General features: G+C 36.6%; 1 long non-coding RNA gene across 1 annotated transcript in view; it reads left to right on the forward strand.

Moving 5' to 3' along the window:
• Positions 1-16608, forward strand: part of LOC103239952 (uncharacterized) — a 231424-nt gene that overhangs the window by 142937 nt on the left and 71879 nt on the right. The window lies entirely within an intron of this gene.

Raw genomic sequence — 16608 nt, forward strand, 5'->3', positions numbered from 1 at the left:
GTCCAAGTGATCTCATTGTTCAGTTCCCACCTACGAGTGAGAACATGCGGTGTTTGGTTTTCTGTTCTTGTGATAGTTTGCTAAGAATGATGGTTTCCAGCTGCATCCATGTCCCATCATCACTGGCCATCAGAGAAATGCAAATCAAAACCACAATGAGATACCATCTCACACCAGTTAGAATGGCGATCATTCAAAAGTCAGGAAACAACAGGTGCTGGAGAGGATGTGGAGAAATAGGAACACTTTTACACTGTTGGTGGGATTGTAAACTAGTTCAACCATTATGGAAAACAGTATGGCGATTCCTCAAGGATCTAGAACTAGATGTACCATATGACCCAGCCATCCCATTACTGGGTATATACCCAAAGGATTATAAATTATGCTGCTATAAGGACACATGCACACGTATGTTTATTGCAGCACTATTCACAATAGCAAAGACTTGGAATCAACCCAAATGTCCATCAGTGACAGATTGGATTAAGAAAATGTGGCACATATACACCATGGAATACTATGCAGCCATAAAAAAGGATGAGTTTGTGTCCTTTGTAGGGACATGGATGCAGCTGGAAACCATCATTCTTAGCAAACTATCACAAGAACAGAAACTTTTTAAAAAACCGTCAGATTCAAGAAAAATCTTTAATCAAGAATGACTTGTTTAAAACAATCTGTATTCTTTGTGGTGTTCAATATGGAACCAAATCTGACACCTTGTCTTGCCTCTATAAGATAGTGTGCACATCACAAACCACAATCATAGAGTGAAAATGGCACCTTTAAAACTGAGATAAACAAAAAATACATAGTAACCCTGTATACTTCTGGACTTCCAAATAAATTAGCTTTGAGACTTTTCTATAAGTTACCAATTGACTTCCTAAAAATCCACTAGCATTCCTGACTTTCATAGTGCCTATGTCTAAGATATAGAATAACCTTTGCAAATATAATACATATCTGAAGAAAATAGTTCATTTTCCACCATAAATTGACTAACTGTAGGATAACTTTTGTAATATAGATTTTTCTTTAATCTTATTTATTTCTTTTTTTTCAATTTGGAGATCAATTTCTAAAGCCTGGATTCCCTTGCAAAACCTTTTTTCCAAAACATTACTTTTCTAATTTTATCACTTTAATACTTCCCTCACGAATATAAAGCAAATATACTAAGTATTATAATACAAATATATTAAATGTTTTCTGAAAATTATGTATTATAGGCTGATATGGTTTAGCTGTGTCCCCACTCAAACCTCATCTTGAATTGTAGCTTCCATAATTCCTGTGTGTTGTGGGAGGCAGCCAGTGGGAGATAATTGAATCATGGGGGCAGTTTCCCCCATACTGTTCTCATGGCCTTCTGCCATGATTGGGAAGCCTCCCCAGTCACTTGGAACTGTGAGTCCATTAAATCTCTTTTTCTTTGCAAATTACTCAGCCTTGAGTATGTCTTTATCAACAGCATGAAAACTGACTAATACATAGGCCAACATAGGTATTAATGTGTCTTAGAGGAAACAATTAGATGGTTCATTCTAATGTAGGACTTTAATGTGGTTTGGTTATAGTATTCCTCTAGGCAAGTGGTAAATTAATAGTAAACATAGTAAAAGCAAGAGAGAATTTATAATAATTTTGAAAAATTTTATTAAAGAATGTAAAATCACAATAATTGGAGAGATATACTATAACACTGTTTTTGCTGTTGTTGTCTGTTTGTTTGTTTGTTTTGAGATGGAGTTTCGCTCTTGTTGCCCAGGCTGGAGTACAATGGTGCGATCTCAGCTCACTGCAACCTCTGCCTCCCGGGTTCAAGCAATTCTCCTGCCTCAGCCTCCCAAGTAGCTGGGATTACAGACGTGCACCACCACATCTGGATTTTTTTTTTTTTTTTTTTTTTTTTTGTATTTTCAGTACTGGTGGGGTTTCACCATGTTGGTCAGGCTGGTCTCAAATTCCTGACCTCAAGTGATCCACCCACCTCAGCCTCCCAAAGTGCTGGGATTACAGGTGTGAGCCACTGTGCCTGGCCTAATCATTGTTGAATTCACTTTAGTACAGAGACTTTCACTCTCTCCCCAAACTGTTATGCAATTAGAATAAAAATTCCAACTAGATGATTTCAGAACTAAATAATATCGGACAAGCATATTCTACAATTTATGTGCAAATTAGTGAATAACAAATAGGCAAAACAATTTTAAAAAAGAAAAGCTGAATAAGAACTTGCCCAACCATATTTTAAAAATCTACTTAAAATTTATGATAATAACACAGATGGAACTAGTTCAGGAATAGAAAAATAGAGCAGTAGAGCAGAATACTGATATCAGAAAAAGAACCACGTAAATACAGAAAATCGATTGCTGATAAAACCAGTACAACAAAAAATGAGGTAGGGCTGGGAAGCTGTCTCAAATATGGAAAAATTCAAAGCAAGATACTTCGCTTATACCATAAGTAAAAAACTGTAAAAAACAAAAGTACAAGGCTAACAAAACAACATTTATGAGAATATTTTTGTTACTTAAAGGTGGGTAGATTTTTTTAAAAGGTCCAAAAAGCATAGATCATATGTCAAAAAACTTGATTGATTTGTTGATATTAAGATAAAAGCTCTGAGGTCAATGAAGGACTACATGAACAAAATTAATAGATAATAGATAACTGTTTAGGAAAAGATATTTACAGTTCTTTAAACCACAAAAGGAATTTATATATTTACTGTAAAGTGAAATATTTCAAAACCAAGGAATATACGGCAGAATACCCAGTTAAAAAATGGCTAAAAGATAAGAAGATTTTAACAGGCAATTCATAGATGAGTAGATGAGGAAACTCACATATATAACAAGTGTATGGAGATGCTAAAACTCAGTAACAAATTTGAGAAATTCAAATTGAAATAGCATGCATATTCATCTGAATCACAAAAATTAGAAAAACAATAATAACAATTATTGACAATAAGTTTTGGGGTAAAAATTCTCAAGCCAAAATTATGGCACTATGTGCTGGTGTAAGTCTAATGTTTTTTGAAAATTGATTTTAAAAAAATCTGGCAGTATTTAACAGAATTAAGAATGTGTATCTTCACTGTCACTATAGGTAGCACTCCTGAATATATAAACCAATTAGTTCACAAACAGATTGTAAGAAACATAAACAAGGACAATTATTCTTGTTATGTTCTGGGTAGTACAGAGCTGGAAGCAAACTAGGTATACTTTGAGGGAAGGATAAATAAAATGCAGCCACTGCATACTGTAGTGTTCTCTATAGCAGCTACAATCAACACATGGACACTCTAAATGTGTATATGGTAACATGACTAGATCTCTAGTGTGGAGTGAAAGGAGAAACAGAAGGCAACTTATAGCATAATACCATTTAAAACAAAACAGTGCACTTATTTGATGAAGACATATGCATATTTAAGTAATTATCAAGCTAACAGATGGGTTCTTATAGCTATAGAGGGAAATGGGAATATGGATTTGCAAACAGGGTGGGAAACTGAAATAAAATAAAGCAGTAGAGGGACTGTATGGACTGACTATAATAACATATTGTGAAATGAGGAGTATGATTATCACACCCCACATCTTTGAATGCTACCCCTTCCCCTACCACAGACTCATAGTGAGCATCAACTCTTTTTAACTCAATTAGTTTAATGTGTTAATGACAGAAGCACATTCTCTTTCAGTGTCTCTCTCTTTCCTTTCTCTTACCAAGAAGAAAAGTTATTTTTGAGCTTTGTCTTCTAAAAATATTGTGTATTCTCTCTGCTTCTATTCTCAAGAAATAACCAAGAAAGAGGATTTCCTATCACATGCCTGAATTCTTGCAGTTCAACTGAAGTGATATAAGAAGTCCCAGTTGAAAGAACCTCTGGGGTTTGCCTAACAGAGATTTTAATTTTCTCTCTGGCTGGAATAATTTTATTGTTCATTTCCAATCCTGTGTTAAAGGAGGAGTGAGCTATTATATTGACTTCCTTCAACATTTATCTATTGGTATTATTATCTTCACATGACTTTAGGATGACAAAATCTGTATGGTTTTGTTTTGTTGATGACAAAACAAGTTATTTTGGGCATGGGGCTAATGGCTTCTACCCCTTTACAGTAAAAATACAAGTCCTCTAACTCTGCCAACCATTAAAGATCCATGTGAACTTTCTGGATTTGCAGGTACAACAGTACTCAATTATGTATTTATCTATCTTCATTGACATGGAATTAGATGTAAGGGCATTTCTACATAGAAACTGCCCCAATGTAGATAGTTATTTCTAATCTCTGTTAATGTTGTCTTAATTATTTTTAAATTGTGTATTTTAAGAGCTGGATGCAGAGTATCCAAATAATCTCAGTAAAAGATGGTAGTCCTTAATTTGAAGTGCCATGCTTTGCTCTGAATTCCAATGAAGTCAAAAAGGAAAAAAAAAATATCTCTTATCTTTTATATCTTAATGCAAATGCATGCCAACACTTTTTTCTGTCAATAAAATAAGAGAAAGCCAGAAATTTGAAAATAAGGTATTAGCAAACAAACCCCATAACATTTACTACAATATAAGTCTTGCCCTTTTCTCTTTCTTTGTAAGTTAGGGTAAAGTTTACTTGATTAAGCTCAGTCATCTAGACAAGCAAAGATTTGTGTCTAAGCTCTAAAACAAATTAGCTGCATTACTTAGAGAAACAAACTTCAATTTTCAGGCCAAAGTTTGCTTGAGAGATTAAAATAATTCATAAAATATTTATTCACCATATGTAACACTTGATAAGTGTGTGGGTGCAGTAAAATATATAATATGATATTGAATTAGTCTGTTTCCATGCTGCTAATAAAGACATACCTGAGACTAGGCAACTTATAAAAGAAAGATGTTTAATTGGGCTTACAGTTCCACATGGCTGGGAAGGCCTCACAATCATGGTGGAAGACAAGGAGGAGCAAGTCACATCTTACGTGGATGTTGGCAGGCCCCCATAACCATAATTCAGTCGTCTCCCACCAGGTCCATCCCACAGCATGTAGGAATTATGGGAGTTACAAGATACGATTTGGGTGGGGACACAGAAGCAAACCCTATCATTCTGCTCCTGGCCCCTCCCAAACCTCATATCTTCACATTTCAAAACCAATCATTCCTTCCCAACAGTCCCCCAAAGTCTCAACTCACTTCAGCATTAACACAAAAGTCCAAGTCCAAAGTCTCATCTGAGATAATGCAAGTCCCTTCTGCCTATGAGCCCATAAAATCAAATGCAAGTTAGTTACTTCCTAGGTACAATGTGAGTACAGGCATTAGGTAAATACAGCCATTCCAAATATGAGAAATTGGCCAAAATGAAGGGGCTACAGACACCATGCAATTCCAGAATCCAGCAGGGCAGTCAAATCTTAAAGTTCCAAAATGATCTCCTTTGACTCCATGTCTCACATCCAGGTCACGCTTATGTGAGAGGTGGGTTCCCATGGTCTTGGGAAGCTCCGTTCTTGTGGTTTTGCAAGGTACAGCCTCCATCCTGGCTGCTTTCATGGGTTGGCATTGAGTGTCTGCAGCTTTTCTAGGCACATAGTGCAAGCTGTTGGTGGATCTACCATTCTGGGCTCTGAATGACAGTGACCCTCTTCTCACAGCTCTGTGTGGGGGCTCCAAGCCCACATTTCCCTTCCACACTGCCCAGGAAGAGATTTTTCATGAGGGCCCCGACCCTGTATCAAACTTCTGCATTAGCATCCAGGCATTTCCATAAATCTTCTGAAATCTAGGCAGAGGTTCCCAAACCTCAATCCTTGATTTCTGTGCACCCACAGGCTCAACACCATATGGAAGCTGTCAAGGCTTAGTGCTTCCACCCTCTGAAGCAACAGCCCAACCTGTACGTTGGCCTCTTTTAGTCACAGGTGGAGCAGCTGGGACACAGGGCACCAAGTGCCCAGGATGCACATAGCATGGGGACCCTGGGCCCAGTCCACAAAACCATTTTTTCCTCCTAGGTCTCCAGGCCTGTGATTGGAGAGACTGCCTGGAAGACCTCTGCCATGCCCTGCAGACATTTTCCCCATTGTCTTGGGGAATAACATTCATCTCCTCACTACTCATGCAAATTTCTGCAGCCAGCTTGAATTTGTCCTCAGAAAATGGGATTTTCTTTGCTATCACATTGTCAGGCTGCAAATTTTACAAACTTTTATGCTCTGTTTCCCTTTTGAAACTGAATGCCTTTAGCAGTTCCCAAGTAAGCTCTTGAGTGCTTTGCTGCTTTGGAATTTCTTCTGCCAGGGACCCTAAATCATCTATCTTAAGTTCAAAGTTCCACAAATATCTGGGGCAGAGGCAAAATGCCACCTGTTTATTTGCTGAAACATAACAAGTCACCTTTACTCCAGTTAACAAGTTCCTCATCTCCATCTGAGACCACTTCAGACTGGATCTTATTGTTCATATCACTATCAGCAATTTTGTCAAAGCCATTCAACAAGTCTCTAGGAAATTCAAAACTTTCCCACATCTGTCTGTCTTCTTCTGAGCCTTCCAAACTCTTCCAACCTCTGCCTGTTACCCAGTTCTAAAGTTGCTTCCACATTTTTGGGTATCTTTTCAGCAATGCCCCACTCTATTGGTACCAATTTACTGTATTGGTCTGTTTCACACTGCTGATAAAGACATACCAGAGACTGGGCAATTTACAAAAGAAAGAGTTTTAATTGGATTCACAGTTCCATGTGGTTGGGGAGGCCTCACAGTCATGGTGGAAAACAAGGAGAAGCAAGTCACATTTTATGTGGATGGTGGCAGGCAAAGAGAGCTTGTGCTGGGATAGTCCCCCTTATAACACTGTCACATCTCATGAGATTTATTTGCTATCATGAGAACAGCACAGGAACAACCTACTGCATTATTCAGTAATCTACCACTGGGTCTGTCCCACAACATGTGGGAATTATGGGAGCTACAATATGAGATTTGCGTGGGGACATAGAGCCAAACCATATCAATATTTAATTTTTTTCTTTGCCCTTAGTGTCTCAAGGTGTATATTCGTTTTTAGTGTTTTTTTTTTTTTAACTTTTATTCTAGGCCAGGCATAGTGGCTCATGCCTGTAATCCCAGCACTTTGGGAGGCTGAGGCAGGCAGATCACCTGAGGTCAGGAGTTTGAGACCACCCTGGTCAACATGGTGAAACCCCGTCTTATTAAAAATACCAAAAATTAGCCAGGCATAGTGGCAGGCAATTGTAATCCCAGCTACTCAGGAGGCTGAGACAGGAGAATCACTTGAACCCGGGAGGCAGACCTTGCAGCGAGCCGAGATTGCATCATTGCACTCCAGTCTGGGCAACAAGAGCAAAACTCCATCTCAAGAAAACAAAAACAAACAAACAAAAACACTTTTATTTTAGGTTTGGGGGTACATGCGAAGTTTTCTTATATAGGTAAACTGTGTGTTCACAGGGCTTTGGTGTAGAGATCATTTTTTAACTCAGGCAATAAGTATAGTATTCGCTAAGTACCTTTTCTGATCCTTGCCTTCCTCCAACCCACTGCCCTAAGTAGACTCCAGTGTCTGTTGTTTCTGACTTTGTGTTCATGCATTCTTATTGTTTAGCTCCCACTTATAAGTGAGAACATACAGTATTTGGTTTTCTGTTGCTGCATTAATTTGCTTAGGAGAGTGGCCTCCACCTCCAACCATGTCCCTAGAAAGGACATGATCTCATTCTTTTTTTATGACTGCATAGCATTTCATGGTGTATATGTACCGTAAGTACCATATTTTCTGTATCTAGCCTATCATTGATGAGAATTTAGGTTGATTCTATGTCTTTGCTACTGTGAATAATACTTCAATGAATATAAACGTGCATATGTCTTTATGGTAGACTAATTTATATCCCTTTGGGTATATACCCAGTAATGGGATTGCTGAATGGACTGGTATTTCTGCTTCAAGATCTTTAAGGAATTGCTACACTGTTTTTTGCAATGGCTGAACTAATTTGCACTCCCACCAACAATGTGTAAGCATTCCTTTTTCGCTGCAACCTTGTCAGCATCTGATATTTTTTGATATTTTCATAATAGCCATTCTGACTGATGTGAGATGGTATCTCATTGTGGTTTTGATTTGCATCTCTCTAATAATCAGTGATGTTGAGCAGTTTTTATATGCTTGCTGGCAGCATGTATGTCTTCTTTTGAGGAGTGTTTGTTTATGCCCCTCTGCCCAATTTTTAATAGGGTGGCATGTTCTTTGCTTATAAATTTAAGTTCCTTACATATTCTGGATATTAGACCGTTGTCAAATGCATAGTTTGCAAATATCTTCTACCATTCTGTAGGTTGTCTGTTTACTCTATTGACAGTTTGTTTTGCTGGATAGAAGCTCTTTAGTTTGATTAGGTTCCATTTGTCAACTTTTGCTTTTGTTGCAATTGCTTCTGGCATCTCCATTGTGAATTTTTTTCTATGTCTTATGTCCAGAATGGTAGTTCTTAAGTTTTCTTCCAGAGTTTTTATACTTTTAGGTTTTACATTTAAGTCTTTAATCCATCTTGAGTTGATTTCTACATACAGTGTAAGGAAGGCGTCCAGTTTTACTCTTTTGCATATTGCTAGCCTTTTATCTCAGCACTATTTATTGAATAAGGGTCCTTTTCCTATTGCTTGTTATTGTTAGTTTTGTCAAAGAGCAAATGATTTTGTGTGGCTTTATTTGTGGGTTCTCTAATCTGTTCTGTTGGTCTGTGTCTCTGTTTTTGTACCAGTAACATGCTGTTTTGGTTACTATAGCCTGGTAGTACAGTTTGAAGTCAGGTAACATAATATCTCCAGCTGTGGTCTTTTTGCTTAGGATTGCCTTGGTTATTCAGGCTCTTTAAAGAGTTTATGTAATATGATAGAAGTATGAGAGAAATAAGAAAAAATATTAATTAACAATAATTTTTTGGGAGATGATGCATTAAATAAGAGACTATTTTCAAATTTTGCTTTCTTTGGTAAGTCAGTATTTAGAGAATATGTTAATATTATCCAGTCTCCATAAGTGGACTCCTAGAAGACTCCTTTCAATTTCTTTGATAATTAGTTGCTGAACTGTACTGCTTGTATAAGATTACACTATAATGATGATATCTCTGAACTTACATCAACTTGCTTGTAAATAGTATTATTTATGTCAATAAGTTTTTTTAAAGAGCATAAAATTCTTTATCCTGAGATTTGATTTTCTTTAAAACAACCACTATTTGGGCATGAGGTGTTTACTGATAAACTAGAAAAAAATATTTTTCTTATGCATGAATAATTTGTAAACATTGATAAAATAAATCATACTGCAGCAGATAAGCAGCCAGAGCCAACACTTGCCCATTTGCAAATAAATATATATTGACACATGATTTTCAACAAAAACATGCACAGCAATATTTACAATTATGGAAAACCTGGTCTTTAATTATACACCAGTTAATTGTCTCAATAATTAATAATTATTCATGTAAAATGAGTAACACTAGGAAAGCTACTTTGCTTCCTGGATATCAATGGGATATTTTCATATAATGAGCTTTCTAACAGAAATTTATTGGTAATTATTAACTGACATGGTGACCCTTTACTTATTTGGAATAAAAGTATGTTGAATAAAGCCACTTTGTCTACATCATTATTACTAGGTAATCTGTTAATAGGGTTAGAATTCCCAGAACTTGAGATCAGTTTCACTGTAATCTTTTCTGATAGAGGTCTAGGAATCACTTGTTAAAATGTAGGTATCCCTGGCATTAGCTAATAAATATCAATTATCTATTATCATCATAGCACTGGCCATCGTACTAACTGCATTCATCTAGCTGGGCTCTTCAGGAGACCATGTTGGGAAATAATTGTCTAGGAGTCTCTTATGGTTCTGCATGTCTTGACAGTAAAGTCACTGACTGCCCTTTGTTCTGGATCATCTTTTCAAGGATTTTTCCATTGCAAACTACCTTGGAAGATAGAAATGGTGTCTTTTCCCAGAGCAAAAAATTGCTTTCTGCCTAGTATAATAAATTAATGTCTTTCACCAAAGCAAAGTTTAGGTAGGTTTCTTGCATCCCATTATAAAAGACTTTTTCCTAAGCTTGAGATTCCTCAACAAAAACCCACTGTGTGGAACATCCATCTAGATTTCTACACATCATTTCCCTGTGACTCGAGTGCCAAAAGGAATGAATATAACCAGTAAACTCATGCTGCTTGCTGTGCTATGAATAATGAAGGCTTTTGTCTCTGAACAAGTGTTTCACATTTTCTACCAGCATCCATGAAACTGAAGCAGGCTGACTCATTAGCTTATAAGCAGGATGCTATCACAAACCATTCAGCATTCTTGACAGGCCACAAAGGAGATAACATTCTGTGTTGGGAAAGTGAAAAAAGGGATAGATCTAGAATGTGGGTAGTCTCTGGAGAATAAGTACACATGTTTTGTCTGGATGCAGAGATATGTAGAAAGTGAGGGATACTGGAATCTCAAGGGAAGAAATTTGAAGAAGAGAGGATAATTTCAGAGAAGAATGAAGGGACTTTATAAGAGACAATGATCCATTTTATTTTTATTTTTTATTTTTTGAAATTTACAATCTAATGCCTTTTAATTCTTTAGCATGAGGAGAAGGTAGGGCTTATGATCAGGCTCGATGACCCTAGAATATGAAAAGGGAAAGTCTTATTGTCAGTTGGTGTCCCTGGAGAGATGAAATAAATTGTGCTAAAATAAGAAAACACTCTTTTAAATGAAGAGAATATTGAAATTAAGTAAAGCCATCAAAGAAAATAATGAAATACGTTTCTATGCTGCAGTAACAAGTGAATAAACGGTCATAAAAATACTCAGGCCTTCTAACTATCCCCATCCCCCTTCCACTTTCAGTCCATTTTCCATACAGCAACTAGAATAATTCCTCTAAAATCCAAGCCAGATCCTATCAGTCTACTGCTCAAAATTCTTCCTGTGCATTCCTAGAGTTTTCAAAACTAAACCCAAATTTACTCTCCATGTCATATAAAGTCCACCAGGACTTTGTTGCTTACTATCTCTCTGGCTTCATCAGTGATCATTCTTCCACTCATTTTCTCATCTCCAGCCACTCTGGCCACCTTGCTATTCATCATACATGCCAAGATTTCTCTCATCTTGGAGACTTTGTACTTGCTGTTTCCCCTATCTGGAGCACTTCCCCACTATAGATCCTTTTGGCTTGCTTACTTATATCTTCCAGGGTTTTGTTGTTGTTGTTGTTAAATTGTTCTTTTTAAGAAAGACTTTCTGACCCCCATCTATAAAATAGTGCTTATTTGCTAACTGTCACTCTCTAGTCTGTTTTTTATTCTTTTTAAAAATTATACTTAATGCCACATGACATAATATATGTACACATGTACACATGACTTGTAAATGCACACACATGTGCACATAACCACTTCTAGGTTACTTCATCTGCCATATATATGAACATCTAAAAATTTCCTTTGTATATGCATTTGATCAGGTGACATTTATCAGGAAGCAGTTGATGATTATGTCCTTACTTACAGTTTTACAAAAATGAGTTTATCATTCAACGAGGCATCTGATATTTGATAAATAGAGTGACCATAAAGTTTACTACTCAAAGGAGCCTAGAGAACAGCACCGTGGGAATAAAAGATATAGTTGATAATTTCTTTAGGATACAGGCAAACTTGGATTTTCCTAGGCAAACCAGGAGGCATAGTTATCCTATTGATAAGTGATACTGGTTGGGAATTCAGGTAAGAAGCTTCCTCCTATGCCAGGATTGCCCCACTCTACCAATGTTTTATGCTTCCCTTTATGCTTCAAGATTCTACTCCTACTTCACTTCCTTTCTAAGGCCTTTGAGGATGCCATTATGCCCTTAAGGGTCAGAAAAGACAGTTACCATTGTCTTTCTCTCAGACTTTTTACATATCTAAATTCAGTTGAGACCCCTCATGTCCTAGTAGTGCCTAACTCCCATTAGACTCTCAATAAATCTCCACTGTATGATTTAATTAATGACTTGAGGCTAACTTCTTACAGAAATGTTCAGATCCATCTGGGAATGGGGTTTGGGTTGGATATCAGACCACAAAAACCACTAATACGTTGATGGAGAGAGTCAATAGTCTCTTGATGCAGGTCTCGGTCCTGACCCTATTATCGGAGATGAAAGTTCTGACCTTTATATCTGAGAGAGTGATGCTCTACACCACAAAATTCCAAGGGAAAACTCATTGTTTTTTCAAGATAGCTTTTTTTTTTTTTTTTTTTTTTTGGGCCAACTTCACATTTTTCCTAAAAGGCAAGATGCCAACCGCCTGTCTTTCTAGCAGCCATTTGAGCTGCCTGCTTTACTCTCCTCTGGAGCTTAGCAATTAACCACTACTAGAAACCCTCTGGTCAGGACTCTAGGAAGTCTTTTAATACCATCATTTCTTCAATTTTCTCTACTAAGGAAGTCTTCACAATTCATTAACTGAGTATCAATTCTAGCATAATCTTCCTGTATGTTTTTCTTAAACCTGCAACATTTCACCTTCTGGGCATTGAAAATCTATCAGATAAGTTTTTTAAATTATTTTATTTTCCTGTTTTATTTTGTTGTTCTTTCCCCCCTTTTTTCTTAATAAGAATATCCTTATTTATGGAGGAGTCATCTCTTTTGCTGGAAAAAGGAAAACCTTTAGAAAAGAAATCACTAAACAGTGGTTTATTATTATTATTATTATTATTATTATTATTATTATTATTTCTGGTGGGTGGGGAGAGTGCTTAACAAACACACCAGGTTATTTTACTTCCAAGAATAGTGAAGGAGCCATGAGAACAAAAACCATGGTCTTATTATCAGCTCATCTGAGAACATAACTCCATATTATATAGATCCTGGTGTTCAAAAAACACAAAGAGCTGAAATGTCTAATATGGTAATCACTAACTTAGGTGGCTAGTTCAAATTGAGATGTATTATGTGTTAAATGCACACTGATTCCAAGACACAATGTATAAAAAAGAATGTAAAATATATTATGAATACTTTTTATATTGATTGCATATTGAAATGATAATATTTCCTATATAGTATGTTAAATAAAATACTTTTTTTTTGAGATAGGGGTCTGGTTACGTTGCCCACGCTGGTCTTGAACTCTTGGCCTCAAGTGATCCTCCTTTTTCACCCTCCCAGTAGCTGAGATTACAGGAGTGCACCACTGCAACTGGCTAAAATACATTTTTAAAATATCGCTTGTTTATTTTTATGTATTTAATGTGGCTAGTAGAGAAATTTACAATTACATATGTAATTCACATTATATTTTTCTCGGAAAGCACTGACTTAGAGGATTAACAACAATAAGTAATCAATAAAAATAGCTACACAAAACATTTAATTATTTCTGCCTAATGATTATTATACACATTGATATCCCTCTTTTCGAAGGATTATAGAGTATGCCTTTGTTTCATGCTATTTTGAGTTCTAACGCTGCTTTGATAATTTAGGCTTCTGTTTGTTGTCTTTGGCAAGTGGCTTAACCTCATGAGCTCTAATTTTCTCATTTGTAAAATCTGGTAGTATCGATATCCACCAATACAGGGGATTTTGAAAGTATTTGATTCATAGTAAATATTATAAGTATTTTATTCATCTTGTTTTATAGGAAGTTGTATTATTTTACTATTCAATTATGTTTTGCATGTTTAAATATTTGGTTAGAAATTTTGGCTGAATGGAAACCTGCCTAATATCTTTGAAAGAAGAAATATGTGATTAACTTCATCATCTGGTAGAAAAAGATTCTGAAAGGTAGACAATTTGTGGAGAAGAAGGTAAAGAAATTGAGTAAGTTTGCAGCAAACATACCAAAGCACCTATGCCCAAATATATACTGTATGTGTCAAGGTAGTCTCTCTCTGTTTTTATTTTCATATTTAGTAGTAACCTGTGTAAGTATATATTTTATGCAAATTTCCTTCAAGTACTGATTTTCAGATAATTTTGTCAAGTTGATGCATTCTTCTTCTCAAATTCTTCCATAAATACCATATATACTAGGGACGCACTTGCCCTGGATTCTTGTTTAAATGTTTAATTAAGATAAAATTCTATCTAACACATTTTCTAAACACTCTGTAGGTGGCTTGCTTATAGGCAATGACTATTCCTGGGAAGCCCCTGTGTTTAAAAGCCCTTTCACCTCACCTGCAACCAGGAATACTCAATTCATCCTGGCCTGGCATGCAAACCCATGAGATGCACTTGCCTCTCAATTAAAGACATGCATTTATTTCTTCTGAAAATGTCTTCAAGGTCTTGACCCATATATTAAGAGTGAACACATACTTCCAGGACTATCGAGCCCTGCCAACGAACACAGACAAAGTCTTTTTTTTTTTTTTTTTTGAGGCAGAGTCTTCACTCTGTCACCCAGGCTGGAGTGCAGTGGCTCGATCTCGGCTCACTGCAAGCTCCGCCTCCCGGGTTCACGCCATTCTCCTGCCTCAGCCTCCCGAGTAGCTGGGACTACAGGCGCCCGCCACTGCGCCCGGCTAATTTTTTGTATTTTAGTAGAAACGGGGTTTCACTGTGTTAGCCAGGATGGTCTCGATCTCCTGACCTCGTGATCCGTCCCCCTCGGCCTCCCAAAGTGCAGGGATTACAGGCGTGAGCCACCGCGCCCGGCCCACAGACAAAGTCTTAGAGGCAGACAGGCAAACTCTCGAATATGTCTCAGCTCAAGTGTCATTTCTGGTCTTCAACTGTGGCATATTCATAGGCCATAAATAGACTCTCTACCTAAGGTTCGCACATGGCAGAAAACATCCAAGATTTAACAAGGAAGAAAGGAAAATCAATACTCATTTTAATCTCATTTTTCCCTTTTTTTCCAAACAGTCTTGGGTCACCTCCATTGCTATCTCATTTCTTTCTTCACTTAATCCTCTGATGACCTCTCTTTACCATTTGTACTCTGGACCTAATCTCTAATATAGTCCTCAATTTGTTCATTTTTATTTTTAAAACTTTTCTTTTGAAACTGTTTTCAAAGTCAATTGTCTTTCATATTAAATAGCCATTTATCATCAACCTCTAAATGTACATCAGTAGTTCCCACATTTGAGCCTGCATCAGAATCACCTGGAGGTTTGTCAAAACTTAGAGTTTCTGATTTAGTAGGTTTGGGATGGGATATAGGCATTTGCATTTCTAACAAGTTCCAAAGTGATGCTGAAGCTCTTTGAGAACTGCTGACTTAAGCAAGGCTTTTTGGGGCCATCATCATGACAACTAGTTTGAAGTAATATAACTATCATGACTGATTTCTACTTAGGTTTTGGGCGATTGCACTGAAAGTAATATCCCCAGCTTTGGAAGTTTGAAGGCTTGAGGAGACTGGGGCTATAGTGCTGGGTCAGTGCTCCATATGGTCGATACACAATGGCCATGAGGACTAGTGGATTAGTTGGGGGGTATTTTTTTTTTTTAATGCTCTGAAGTGAGAAATAGTTGGCTACTGCAAAAGATTATTCTTCTATCTTTTTTTCCAGGTGTCTGCTGTGTGCTTGCTAATTAAATTGGAGAATCTATAATACACTGCTTAGAACAGCAGGAATTTGTCATATTTGGACCAAAACAGAACAAAATTAAAAAATAAGCTAGATAGCCTGTCTTTTGCTATCCTTATATTTAATTTAAATAAAAGAAGTAGGATAAATACTAGGTTGTATCATTTTTCACAAATTTAGCTCTTAAAGAATATCATTTCTCTCTGTTTAAAAGCCTGTGGGCTCAGTACCACGGCCCTCATGATCTTATTTCTCCATTCTCTCTCTTGTTTCCTCCTCTTTTCTAAATGTATATTTCTATGGTGACTCAGTTTTTAGTTACCTAGTATTTTACTGTTACTTCAGCAGAAACATGAAGGAGGCTTTTCAATTAGGCCTTCCAGCCTCTAAATTGTTACATGCCATAAGGGGCATTAGTGCCCATAAACCACAAACCAACCAGTGAAAACTGAACTGCTGGTTGCATTTATAATACAGAAGGAAATGCAATATGTGAAAAATCATGGAGGAATATATTTTCCTAATATATTCTGAAAATGTGTGGTTAGGGATTTTTTTCTTTTCTTTTTTAATAATTTAGTTTGGAATAGATTGCACTAGATAATAGCTTGATCAATTTTGCTGACAGGGGCCAGTAGGATAAAATGAATTCTAATTGTTTATTTTTAAAAATCAATGTCTTCCAGTAATGTCGGGAACTAAATGCACTATGGTAAAGAGGATATGCTAACTAAAGCCATGTTTGATGAGTGTTTCATTTCCTTGTCAGTTGTTTTAGTTGAGTCCAAGTCAGCATTATCTTTCTGAATGGATATAGGGCTTATCTACACACTTCCAATATAGAAAGTCAAAATGATCTCAGTCAATGAGTTAAACTACATGCTTCACCTTGCCTGTTTGCTTAGTTTCATCCATCTCCCAGCTGCCTAAATTCCAAGTATTCAGATTCTCCTTTCATTTTTAA

The sequence above is a fragment of the Chlorocebus sabaeus genome, chromosome 13 (assembly GCF_047675955.1).
Source record: "Chlorocebus sabaeus isolate Y175 chromosome 13, mChlSab1.0.hap1, whole genome shotgun sequence".
Lineage (NCBI taxonomy): Eukaryota > Metazoa > Chordata > Mammalia > Primates > Cercopithecidae > Chlorocebus > Chlorocebus sabaeus.